Genomic DNA, 12,500 nt, shown 5'->3' with positions numbered 1-12,500 from the left:
ATATATACATATATACATACATAACATATATATATATGTATGTATATATATATATATATGTCTGTAAATTTATGTATTCACAGCTGTATTTGTACATAAGCGTATGTATGTACGAATGTTTGTGTTAGTATCAATGGCTGTTTAAAGAAATTAGAAGACATGTAGGCATAGCATTACCTGCACAAGTATGTATGTTTTTGCACTCTTTTGCATAGATATGTGCATATATATGCAGTTTTAAAACAGTACAGCTTACGTAGCGTTTTTCGTCAAAAAAAATATGGCTTCCGTGATCGACATCATCATCACCGCAAATATGAGCAAAAATAGCCAGCAATTTGCAAAACTAATACTAATAACATTTTCATCATAATCGACAATTACGTCATTTGCATCGCCGCCGCCATCACCATCATCATCATCATTATCGTCATCATCATCATCATCATCATCATCGTCGTCGTCGTCGTCGTCACCACCACCACCACCACCACCACCAACACCATCATCATCATCACCACCACCGCCACCACCACCACCACCACCATCATCATCATCATCATGATAATCAGCTTTGATTAATACAGCAGTGTTCGTTACGCAATAAAATAACGATGTCGCTTACGATAATCTTTATCCCTGATATTACAGGATTAGTCTATGATCAGATTATGATGCACTAATTTAGTCCGTCATCGTGTTTTCAACACACCACTTACCTTATCGCATCTGCTCTCTGGCTGGGTAAGAGTCCTCACTCCTCGAAACAATGATGGCTGCCATCATGTTTAGTAGATTTTAGAGAACAGAGGAACAGATTCAGTGGTTTGGGCAACGTCCGGTTGGTTACATGCAGTTTCCCTTAGAACTTTCTGGAAGATTAGAGTACAATGGTAGCTTGGAATTTTGTTTTCTTCGTCTATTTCTTTTAGATATTAATGGTACGGATGCGGATATAAGCGCAAGTGAGGTCCTGCGGTTAGAAGTTTGCTTCGAGAATAAATGGTTCAGCTTTCAGTACGTAGTACGTGGTACGTTGGGCAAAGGTCTTCAGCTATGGTCCCTGGCCGTTTAAATCCTTCTAAGAGTATATAATAGCCGGAAATGGAAAGGAGCCCGTCATGTATATGCATGTGTATGTGTGTGTATACATATATACATATTCTTATATATATAGTTAAGTGTACATGCACACACATACATGCACACACACGAACACACATATATATGTAAGGAGCACTCCGTTGGTTACGACGACGAGGGTCCCAGCTGATCCGATCAACGGAACAGCTTGCTCGTGTGATTAACGTGCAAGTGGCTGAGCACTCCACAGACACGTGTACCCTTAACGTAGTTCTCGGGGATATTCAGCGTGACACAGAGTGTGACAAGGCTGGCCCATTTGAATTACAGGTACTACTAATTTTTGCCAGCTGAGTGGACTGGAGCAACGTGAAGGAAACAACGCGTCACTGGGAATTGAACTCACGACTTTACGATCGTGAGCCGAACGCCCTAACCACAAAGCCACACGCCTACACCAACACCATATATATGTACACACACACACATACACACTCACAAGATCCCCAAATGCCTGAGAAGCTAGGTTCATTCAATGTGCCAATGAGACTTTAAGTCACATGGAACCGAGTCAAACTGTTATTACATAATATGTTTGTGTGCGTATGCGTGCATGTGTGTCTGTGTGTGTCTGTATCTGTTTGTGTGTGTGCATGTGTGTATTTATATGCGTGTGTGTATTTGCTTCCCATAACTGCTTGACAACCGTTGCTGGTTTGTTTACTTCGCCGTTTCTAAGTGGTTCCATATAAGAAACCGGTAGAAAAAAAAATTTTTCTAAGTGTCGATTCGTTCCACTAAAACTTTTCAAGGCGGTGCTCCAGCATGACCGCAGTCCAATGACTGAAACAAGAAAAGGCCGAAAATTGATGCTACCATGCAGTTTTCTGTTCGTCTTAATGTTCCACGTCCAAGCTATTATGGCGAAAGACGAAGTTGGTCCTATATTCAAACTTCCATCGTTACTTTCACTTGACAAAGCTCGTGTGTCTGTTTGTGTGTGTATTTGTGTGATTATGTGTGTGTTGTGTGTGTGTGTGATTATGTGAGGGTGTGTGGATTTGTGTGATTATGTGTGTGGTGTGTCTGTATGATTATGTGTGTGTGGGAGGGCGGGGATTGTGTGTGCGTGTGCATGAATTTGTGTGTGTGTGTGTGAATTTGCGTGTTTGTGTACGTATGAGAGTGCGTGTGTGTGTGTGAATTTGTGTGTGTGTGTGAATTTGGATGTGTGTGTGTGGTGTGTGAATCTGTGTGGTGTGTGAATCTGTGTGGTGTGCGAATCTGTGTGCGTGTGTGTGCGTGGAGGAATATGTGTGTGTATGAGCATGTGTGAATTTTTTTGTGTGTATGTGAATTTATGTATGTGTGTGTGAATTTGTGTGTAAATTTGTGTGTTATGTGTCTATGTATGTGTGTGTGCATGTGTGTGTGCATGTGTGTTCCTGTGTGTGTGAGTGATTCTGTATGCGTGTACGTTGTTATTATCGTTCTTTCTATTCTCTGTGCCAAAAGTATTGCCAGAACCGTTCAGAAGAGAAATCTTCCTATCGAATTTACATGGATTTTATAAAAGCATTGTATCTTTTTTTTTTTCATCTGTGTTTAAAACCCTTAGAGACGCATTCAGATTCAATATTGTAGATTTTAGAGGATGTTGTGGGTTGTTGTCATTTTATACATGTCTGTAAACAAGTTAAGCGAAAAATATAATTTCTCTAATAAGAGCCCATTTCTATCCATCTGCAAGCTGTATAGGCAGACTTCCAATACTGCAATAACTTCCTGTATGAAAATAATCCAAGCAAAATTATCCTTTCATGCCAGTTTAGAGTTGTTTAGGATCCAACCTCGAGGGACGAAATGAGAAACATGTCTGAACAGGTCAGCAACAAACAACAACAGCAACACCAACACCACCACCAACAACAACAACAAAACCAATAGCAATAATAATAATAATAATAATAATAATAATAATAATAATAATAATAATAATAATAATGATAATAGTAATAATAATAATAAGAGCATTCAGAGAGTGCAAACCTCCGCCAAGGCAACACCAACGTTGTCTCAACGATTAGCCGGATATGATTATTAAAATGAGAATATCTGAAATAAACTCGACTGCTCTCACGAACGAGAATACTAAAAATGAATCCGACCGCTCTCAAAAATTAAGTAAAAACAAAAACGGAAAAATAATCCAGTTACTGGATCGATCCCAAAAATCTAATCACTTCGTGCCAGTCACGAGGCCAAACACCCCTGAAAGTTTCATCCGAATCCATCCAACGGTTCTTGAGATCTCTTGTCCACGGACGAACAAACACGACTGAAAACAATACAACCGCCTTCGCTAAGGTGGAGGTAATAACTACGTTGATGCAATACCAGGCACTGGTTCTCATGGCTTCTAATCTTAGCTGATTGGATGTTTATCATGTACATGTTTTGTCTTGGTGGAAAAGATGGGCTACATAAAATATTCTGCTCAATACCATAGATTTGCTTGTCTAGTGTTTGACCATAACCAGTTGTCCATGTCCCTTACTGGTTTATGATATGTGCATCTCTGATCACGAGCAGGAGTAGTGGCGGAGAATCATAGCCATGTGTTGAGAGGAATTCTTTGGGTTTTGAATAATTTACCCCTGGAAACATGTGTGTTTCGTTCATCATCCTTAAACAACCCTTATTCAGGGACTTTTTGAGTGGGATGGGTTACTCGATCTGAAGAAAATTATAACTGGGCCCCACCAGCACGGTCATGCGCTGTTTATGTTGATATGAGATTACTATATCATGCGCATATGGTTGTGATGCATGTGCCTGGTGTACCCTTATCAAACGGGTAGTAATAAGGAGTATATTTAGCCTCCTATCTTTGTAAAACTAGTGTCACTCTGATGGCATGCATTGCTCTCTCACTCAATAATAATAATAATAATAATAATAATAATAATAATAATAATAATAATGGTTTCAAATTTTGGCACAAGGCCAGGGATTTCGAGGAAGGAGATAAGTCGGTAAACTTCGTCCCCAGTGCTCAACTGGTACTTATTTTATTGACCCCGAATGGATGAAAAGCATAGTAGAATTCGACGGAATTTGAACTCAGAACGGAATTTGAACTCAGCACTTTTACCGATGCGCTGATGATTCTGCCAGCTCGCCGCCCTAACAATAACAACAATAATAATGATGATAATAATAATAATAATAATAATAATAATAATAATAATAATAATAATAATAATAATAATAATAATAATAAATCCACTCACAAGGCTTTGGTCGGCCCGAGGCTATAGTAGAAGACACTTGCCCAAGGTGCCACGCAGTGAGACTGAACCCGGAACCATGTGGTTGGTAGGCAAGCTACTTACCACACAGCCACTCCTGCGCCACTTCTGATGATAATAATTATTGTTTCTCACTTAAGCAAAAAGGCCTAAAATTTATGACAGAATTGTGACTTAAATCAACCGCAGATTTCTACTCATACGACATTTCATCAACACTACGAGGATGAAAGATAAAATTGACCTCACCAGACTTTCTACTCAGCATGACATGAGGACACGCGATTATTAATTATATATATATGATTATACATTATATAACATTATAATGAACAACATTATAGTCAGTTGTTATTGACAATAACGTTGTTGAGAAGCGAGCAGAAAGCTACAGGAATGACACCATTAAAGAAGTTAACGAAAGTGTATATTATCTTCTGTATAAGTTGTGCAACTGTAATAATGCACCACCACGACTTTACAGACATTGACAGATTGTCTTTAAGGACAGATATACAAAAATAAGAAAACAAATGTGTGTTTTTCAAAGCATTTATTTAATTTTAAAAATGTTTGTTTATTTATAAATTTTTAACGATGTCTTCTTTCTCGTTTGACATAGCGTTGAGAGGTAATATCGAAAAAGGAAGTAGCAGCCATGACGTCCCCCAAGTGTCTTGAAAATGTTTTCGAAAATTTTGTAAACAAAAATAGCTTTTATTTTATTTTTCATGTTTTTTTTTTTTTTGGCAAATTTACAAACAAAAAGGAAAAAATAATTTTTAAACAATCAAGTAGAGACATACGTTATAGTAAAAAAAACTACAGTTGTCACAAAAGGGAATTAAACACAAAAGAACCAGTGAAGGCCGTAAGTCCTTCACTAATTTGCAAATTAGGAGTTTTGTATTTGTGTAAACCCTCAGGAAAATGAAATGTGGGGTAGGCGTTTTCTTCCTTACTAACTTGACGACTTAAACCCCATTCACCCCAAGTACAAGAAAAGTGGAATAATGTAGCCATGGCTGTATGGTTAAGAAACTCGCTTTGCAACATTGCGGTTCCGGGTTCAGTCCTACACGCTGCACCTTGAACAAGTGTCTTTTTCTTTAGTTCCGGGTCAACTGATACTTTGTGATGTAAATGAATTTGGCAGATGAGAATTGTTTGGACGCCCGTCGTACATATATATATACATATATATATATATACATATATATATACATATATATATATATATATATATATATATATACACACACACACACACACACACACACACACACACACACACACACACATATATATATATATACGAGGGTCACCTTTCAGTTTCTGTTTACCAAACTCTCTCAGAGGGTCGACTCCACTTGCCCTAGGTGCCATGCAATACAACTGAGCCCGGAATTTTGTGGTTGGGAAGCAAACTTCTTACCATACAGCTACGCCCTTCTCACTTTTTTTCTTTTTTACCATTTTTCTATTTATTATGCTAATTTATCAACGACGCACCGTATATTCCAACTGACATTAGCAATGTTCTTCTCCATTTTTTTGTGCTTCACAAACAACAGTACTGCGTTCCCAATCATTGAATTTTGACGCAACGAAAAAAATATTCTTTCTTCTGCTATAGATATCCAACGATTCCATGGTAAGTGTTGCAACTATTCACGTTTTATAAACTTGCTATTCCTCATTTTACATTTGAATAATGAGTTAGCTGAATTCCACGTCTACGCTTTTTCTCCTTCGCCATACACGCATAGCAAGTATTCAAAAAACGTTCCAATCGTGGTTTTAGTAATTCTGTGGTCCATTGAGAATCTAGAAGTCTACTGTATAGCACTACGTTCCGTGTTCCATAGTCCTAGCTCTGTCAAAGTATGTTCATAAATCACATTCACAGTTTCTTGGTTACTGAATTGCTAATAGTTCAGTAGGAGAAATAGCTTCTGAATCTGCAACTGAGGAATCAGATGAAGAATTGGTTGCAGAAGTGGAAGTAAGTGTTGTATTGTTGGAAATCAGTAACTGCCGTCGCAGGTGTAAAATAAGACGATAACACTGGAATTTCGCAAACGTTTCCTTTCTTCTCCTCTGCATCTCTTTACCTTTTCTGTACTCCACTAGCATACGTACATTTCCAGTAAGAAACAAACAAAATTACGAGGGGGTGCTGAAAAATACTTACCTTTAAGGTTATCGCGAAAGGCCTAGCTGGAGGCCCAAGATTCCGGGTTCTTTTAGAGGACTTAGAAAAACTGACAGGCCGCTGTAATAGGTGTGAGACTATGAGAGGGGAATATGTTGAATAAAATCATAATTCACTGACATTCCTGTATTTTCTTTTACGAAAGCCAGGAAATTTTCAGTACCCGCCTCGTATAGATATATATAAATATATATATATTGCAGCCCTCCCGTGAAATCCGGACTTGTGCAGCTTCTGGTGAACAGTTTTGTGGAAACTGAGTTCTCGAGGTTGCCATTAAGATCTGCAGTAATTTTGGATGCTGTACTTTTGTGATCCTTTCTAACAACTTTCAGTGGATATACTCTCGTTTGCATCCGTCGGCGCTACCGCTACCATACCGTACAGTCTGCAGACATACGAACTACATCTATGTCATAAATTAGGCCTGTGGGTGCGCTCAATAGCACCACATGAGAGAAATCTATATGAAAGAAATGACATGATAACGGCGGGGGCGGATTGGCTGAAGATGTAAATGCAGCATTCTTGACTAGCAGAATACTACGTTACTCGTTGCTTACCACTGCTCTTTCAGTGATAAGCAACGAAACTGTTCAAAGTGTTCTTGTTAATATATCACTATAAAAGATAAGGCGGCGAGCTGGCAAAATCGTCACCACGCCGGACAAAATGCCTTAGAGACTGTTAAATTCGGAGTTAAAATTTGCATTTTGTCCTCACGGAGAACGATAAAATAATTACCAGTTGAAACTAGGGTCGATCTAATCGGCTTACTCTCTCCTCCGAAACTTCCGGCGGATTTGTGTCAAAATTTGAAATCAGTATTACTATAGATGACGGTGTGGTATCTCGTACTTTGCATAAAGGATAGATTTGGTATGAATGATGTTAAAATAAAAATTAAAAAAATTTAGATGCCGAAAAGGAATGGCAAAATGTCTAGACTATGCTTCTACTTTAGGTAGGGTGGCATTTTGTGTAATTGTTTTTTCCGCATTTATTAATGATTTTGTGAAGCTTTTTGCGATCAATTTAGAATCATATTTCAGTTCGCTTCACATAGTATGCAAAGGAACATATAAAATGTAATTGACGGAAATAAAATGATGGATAGAGAGAATTAGTGTGAGAATTTATTACGTTACATGCTAGTTTATGCTATTTGCCATATTAAGTTAAATGTTATGATATTTGAGTATCGTATCTGCCAGCATTTGTTTATGCTATTAAATGCTTGTTTAACCTATTCCCCATTAATGGAAAACTTGGCTACTCAAGAAAAATATAATATTTGATAATCCCTTGTCCTTAAGTTTCAAATTCAAAGAGAATTTTACGTCTGAAGCACGTTTAGAGTAAGTCCCCTTGAGATTAAACTAAATATTTCCTGTGTATTGAAAATACATTAGAGAATGGACAAAACATACTTGGTTAGTCAAGCTTTTTCTATTAGATACGTAAATTCAAGCATGGATTATGTAGGTGCAGTCTGGCAAAAGGTTATTTCAGATAACGAAATCAAAAGTTACGAAGATTGATGAAGGAGGAGCCAGATATATCACCGGATGTCACAGCAGGACGTCATAAATTTATTAATTCACGAAGCTGGATTGTTACCAAACGATATCAATGCCAAAATATTAGCCGAAAAATATAGCGGAAATGCCAAAGAGATAATAACAACCCAAACACAAATATTTGTTTATACGACGATAAATGGGAGAAACAACAGACCAGATATATATGTAACCGTATACGTATAGAGGTATAGAGAGAAGATTACGTAACGATCTCGGAGGACCTGCGACGGCTATGGGCACAACATCTTCCTCCAGACGAAGCCGATTAAAAAAAAAGGAGATACAAAATCTATATAACATAACATCATACATAAGAATCAAACGAAGATTATTATTAATTAGAAAAGAATCAACAGTGTTCAAAACATAAATGTCGAAAGCAGATATGTATGTGTGCATATTTAAAAAAATATAATTGTTAAAAATCCAAGGGGTAATGTGAGGAATTATTTGCAAATATTATACATATTTTCAGGAGGCTAATTTTGTTGTTTTCTTAACTTGAGGACTGCTGTAATCGAACAGGCCTATAAATGAAGGCATTCTATCATTATCGTCTGTGCAGGGGTTTCGAACCATATAATCTAATGTTTTTTTTTTCTTTTTATTTACATACAACAGTTGGATGTGAATTTAGCAAGATCCAGCTACTATTTTTAGCATATCCAGCGAATATGCTCAGACACCATCGTTTTATGGGATACTTTAAGACTGGTGGTGAAAACAAATAACCAAAGCAGACTTCTCGTGGGCTAAGCACAGAAACTTTTTGCCCTAGAGAAGGCTCAATTGAAAGTACCTAAGTGTTGGGTAGTAATGTTGCACCTAAAAATCAAACATGTTAGTGACAAAGGTTGTATTAATACCGTGAGGTAACATTTATCCCCACTTAAACGAGCGTCCATTATTGACAATACCAAGGAAGGTCGAAATCACGAGATCTGATTGCCTCGGTGCTGGAGATGGTGGGGATTTATCTCCCCGCTACCGATATAAACAAGGTTGAATTTTGCACCAAAAGTCAAGATGAGAGTTGCATCTACCGCTGTATAGTTTGTACTCAAAGAACATCCAGATTTAAGTGGGATAAATATAACCACTAAAAAATCAAAATTCAGAATCAGATATTCTAGTATTGCAGCAAGTTTCAATCGGCTTGGGCTCCGATCAATATCAAGTTTTTTCGTTTCATTTTTTAATGCCTGGATATGTAGCAATCTGGGACCATGTTACCCGTCTTATTACAATTGGTTTTCATGAACTGCTCTGAATTACATCTATTCAGACGTAATCTATTATGTGTATGTAAACATGCTTCGTCTTGCTGTGAAAACAACTCTTGTTTACACACACACATGATATCTAAGTTACGTCATATACTGCGTGGTGCGATAGAGTTATTAGCATCGATCACGTTTCGTTAGAATGACGCCATTTTCTGTACATGACAAAACGTTTATAAAACATTCGCAACTAAACTTCTATTAAGAGTATATTGAGTCCTAGGAGGGCTTAAGAAAACTGGAAATCGTGATAGTCAACTTACTATTCACCTGCTCTTGTACACATGCATTTCAAACCGGAAATAATCTTCGCAGCAACATTACGTTTATTTACATAAGTGTAATAATAGATTGATTGCATCATGCGCTGTGAGGCTTAATGAGAAAGAATACTAAAGGTGCGCTGTTGTGTTTATGTAAACTTCACTGCACGAATTAGTGTATTTATAACCGGTACTGCAGTATGGTCTTAGCTTTGACAGCTAAGCGCGAAGGATGTAACTACAGAACATACAATAAAATGTAAATGTCGTTTAACGAACAGTTTCATTATCTTCCGAGGTTGCGTGGTCTATTAGTGGAGGCGCAATGGCCCAGTGGTTAGGGCAGCGGACTCGCGGTCATAGGATCGCGGTTTCGATTCCCAGACCGGGTGTTGTGAGAGTTTATTGAGCAAAAACACCTAAAGCTCCACGAGGCTCCGGCAGGGGATGGTGGCGAACCCTGCTGTACTCTTTCACCACAACTTTCTCTCACTCTTACTCCTTGTTTCTGTTGTGCCTGTAATTCAAAGGGTCAGCCTTGTCACACACTGTGTCACGCTGAATATCCCCGAGAACTACGCTAAGGGTACACGTGTCTGTGGAATGCTCAGCCACTTGCACGTTAATTTCACGAGCAGGCTGTTCCTTTGATCTGATCGACTGGAACCCTCGACGTCGTAAGCGACGGAGTGCCAACAGCGTGGTCTATTGGTTAAGATATTGCACTCGACAGATCGTAGTTTCAGTTTCCGAACTGGAAGCTGCGTTGCGTTCTTGAGCAAAAAAACGATCCATTCGAAGTTCCTCTGCGCCTGTAGAGGTAATGTCGATTAGATAGAGGCAGTGACGTAACGTGCGGTACAGACATTTGATCACTATAAACACATCATGTTTTATTTTTTTATTATTTCGTTCTTTCACTTGCTTCAGCCAGTTGACTGCGGCGGCCATGTTGCAGCACCGCCTTTAGTCGAAAGAATCGATCCCAGGACTTATTCTTTGTAAGCCCAGTACTTATGCTATCGGTCACATTTGCCGTACTGCTACGTTACAACAGAAAGGAACAGATATATATAAATTATAAATATTATTGCAATACAGTAGTATTGTTTTCCAGCTGAATAAAGCATCGTAAAAGCCGAAATTTTTATGTTCGCCACTCCTGCGTCTATATATATATATATATATATATATATATATATATATATATATATATATATATATATATATATATATATATATATATATATATATATATATATACATATATATATATATATATATATATATATATATATGTGTATGTATATGAATATATATATATATATTCATATATATATATATATATATATATATATATATATATATATGAATATTAATATGTGTGTGTATGTACGTATGCTTGTATGTATGCATGTATACACCTAACTGCAGAGTATTTCTGATCAACGAAAGGGCGTCTACGCTTTCAATCTAGCCACTATCTTGAATCGCATTTCGTCGTCTTGAAGAGACAAAGCCAATAGATGGTACATAGATAATTATTTGAGTTCAGTACAGGGAGTGTATGTTTTACTACCGCTTTAAGACAGATTTTATTTCCCGATGATATATTACGCAACAGTGTTTCATTCCCTCGACGCAAGACGTTCCTGACCGATATATAAATCAACCACGCGTAATGTCATATATATATATATATATATATCTGCGTGTGTGTGTGTGTGTGTGTGTGTGTGTGTGTGTGTTACATGGTTAAGCGATTAAATATCGTCACCTGAATAGTGGATGACAAAGTAATTAGTCTCCGAAACATCTAGATGTCCTCCGAGGTAAATTGTGGTTAATATTACACATTACATTTTTGTTATCCGGTCTATTTAAGAGCCTATTATGTGTTCCATTTGTTTAATTAGCATTGACGTACACTGCCTCTCTCTCTCTCTCTCTCTCTCTCTCTCTATATATATATATATATATATATATATATATATATATGTATATATATATATATATATATATATATATATATATATATATATATATATACATACACATAAGCTTGTGTGTAAATATTACGAGTAATAGAAAACTGAGCCATAAAAAAAAACACAGGTAGGGAGACAGAAAGGCAGAAGACAGACAGAGGGACAGATCGATCGATCGATCGATAGACAGACAGATAGATAGATAGATAGATAGATAGATAGATAGATAGATAGATAGATAGATAGATGTGAAATATATTACGCTAGCCTAATATGAGTTTAGAAACTTCGAGAGACCTGGAAATAATTTGTTTTTAACGGTTGAATTCAAAGCATAGAAAGATATAAATAAAAAGGGGTAAATATTGGATTTAAAAAAAAACCCCTTTGGATGCAAAAATCTCCAAGGCAAATAAACACATGCGCAAACTCAAGCTTCACACGCTCATATACATCCAGCATCGTCATTACGTCATTAATAGGCCGTTATTAGTAACATCACCGCCGTCGTCGTTGTCGTCGTCATCGTCATCATCATCATCATCATTATCATCATCGTAATTATTGTCAGCAATGGGAACAGCAGTACCAACAACAGCAGCAACAGCAGCAGCAGCAGCAGCAGCAACAGCAGCGTTATTATTGTAATTGTCGCTGACATTATCAACTTCAAGGAAAACATGATTATCGTCGGCATCGCTGTCTTCACCACCGCCACCATCGCCACCAGAATCATCATCATCATCATCATCATCATCATCATCATCACCACTT

The 12,500-nt window shown here is 37.3% G+C and overlaps 1 long non-coding RNA gene across 1 annotated transcript in view; it reads left to right on the top strand.

Annotated features, from left to right (window-relative positions):
• LOC106884317 (uncharacterized) overlaps nucleotides 1-12,500 on the top strand; it is an 80,591-nt gene that overhangs the window by 48,076 nt on the left and 20,015 nt on the right. The window contains exons 4-5 of the long non-coding RNA XR_001411229.3: nucleotides 5,017-5,094; nucleotides 5,969-6,048. This is a non-coding gene — a long non-coding RNA (uncharacterized LOC106884317). The remainder of the gene's footprint in view (nucleotides 1-5,016; nucleotides 5,095-5,968; nucleotides 6,049-12,500) is intronic.

This window comes from Octopus bimaculoides, chromosome 14, assembly GCF_046866305.1.
Source record: "Octopus bimaculoides isolate indiv1 chromosome 14, ASM4686630v1, whole genome shotgun sequence".
Classification (NCBI taxonomy): domain Eukaryota; kingdom Metazoa; phylum Mollusca; class Cephalopoda; order Octopoda; family Octopodidae; genus Octopus; species Octopus bimaculoides.
Note: the sequence above shows the minus strand (reverse complement) of the source record. Positions and strands in the feature narration are given on the sequence as shown.